At 51.1% G+C, this 1,690-nt stretch overlaps 1 protein-coding gene across 1 annotated transcript in view; it reads right to left on the bottom strand.

Annotated features, from left to right (window-relative positions):
* The window catches only part of LOC108800761 (kalirin-like), a 168,658-nt gene that overhangs the window by 88,328 nt on the left and 78,640 nt on the right, over window positions 1-1,690 (bottom strand). The gene's annotated exons all lie outside the window — the stretch shown is intronic.

Raw genomic sequence — 1,690 nt, 5'->3', positions numbered from 1 at the left:
AGATCGGATACAATGTAGCGATATCCTAGAAGTTGTCATAAATGATCTTCTTCTTCTTCTCGGTATTGGATTTGGTGGATCTCGTCCTATAGAAAGCTGACGGCTGCTGTCCCCGGGTCCCCCTACACGGCTCTCATCTATTCTACACCAGAAGACACCCCGATATCCGACGTCTTGAAGCCATTTACTTCTAACACCCAGAAATGGACATTATTGCTCCACCGGAGGAGGACAGGTTCTCTGATGAACACAGAATCGGTTCTGTAGTAGACTAAAGCGGACCGCACGCGGTTAGATTTCCTCTCACTTCCTGTTATGGCGATCGGATAGGAAGTTAAAGGAAATCTCAATGGGACACAGATGGCAACAAAACATGACAGGGGCTATAACCCTTGCCTCTATCCAAAACTAAAAAAAAAAAAAAAAAAGAAGTATTGGCTTCAGTTCTACGTGAAGTTATAAAACTCTCGGCGACATTTCCCAACAGACTCCTCGTTATCCCCGAGACCGCCATCTAGATCCGCACACAGAAGAAGATCTAAATCAGGGGTGCCCATTAGGTAGATCCCGATCGGCACATTGACCTGCGTCCTGTCCTCCCGCGGTGCTCGTGCGGCTGAATGTGTCAGACGCCGCAGACAGGAAGGAGAGAGGAGACTTGGGAAGCTGCCGCGGTGGAGGTAAGAAAAGACAGACAGGAGAGAGAGCGCAGAGAAAGTGAGAGAAGAGACAGCAGATAGAAACAGGGGAGAGAGAGAGAGGAGAGAGTGCGAGGAGAGAGAGAAGAGACAGCAGAGAGTGAGAAGAGACAGCAGAGAGAGCGCAGAGAAAGTGAGAGAAGAGACAGCAGACAGGAACAGGGGAGAGAGAGAGAGGAGAGAGTGCGAGGAGAGAGAGAAGAGACAGCAGAGAGTGAGAAGAGACAGCAGAGAAAGTGAGAGAAGAGACAGCAGAGAGTGCGAGGAGAGAGAGAGAGAAGAGAGGCCGGTTCACACCACTAAGTCTGCGTTCCAGAGTGTTCGGCCTCTAGAACGCATTGCAACGCAAGCCGGCGTCTCCCCGCGTTCAGAGGCGGGAGGGGGCGTGGCGGTGCATTGAAGTCAATAGCACCGCAGCCACGCCCTCAGTGTGATCGCCCGCACCCGGAACGCAGGCACATTAATGCCTGTGTTCAGTTCCAGCGCGATCTGCAAAAATGCCGCATTTTTGCAGATCACACTGGACCGGAACGCAGGCACTAATGTGCCTGCATTCCTGGTGCGGCGAATGCACTGGGGGCGTGGCTGCGGTGCTATTGACTTCAATGCACCGCCACGCCCCCTCCCGCCCCTGAATGCAGGTGTTTTTTCGTTGGTAGATCTCATTGAGCTCGTCATTTGAAAAGTAGATCTCAAGACGAAAAATTGTGGGCGCCCCTGATGTAGATGTATTACAATGGCGGCCGCGATGAGAAGTCTCTGACTCCACATAAACCTCTGAACACCTCCCAGGAACGTCAGCCGATCACAAGGAACATCGGAAGTATGAGGAGCGTCCTCGTATCAGAGAGGGAAAACTTCCCCGAAAGTAACAACATATCATCTACAAACGTCTCATACAATGTATCACTCGGCTCTCCTCCCGATATCAGGATCTGCAACAAAAGGAACCTCAGCAGTCCACAGTACATCATATACAAAATGTCCACCAA

This window comes from Nanorana parkeri, unplaced genomic scaffold (genome assembly GCF_000935625.1).
Source record: "Nanorana parkeri isolate BGI_ZX_2015 unplaced genomic scaffold, ASM93562v1 scaffold2123, whole genome shotgun sequence".
NCBI classification, from domain to species: Eukaryota; Metazoa; Chordata; class Amphibia; order Anura; family Dicroglossidae; genus Nanorana; species Nanorana parkeri.
The sequence above is the reverse complement of the archived record's forward strand: the minus strand, read 5'-3'. Positions and strand labels throughout refer to the sequence as shown.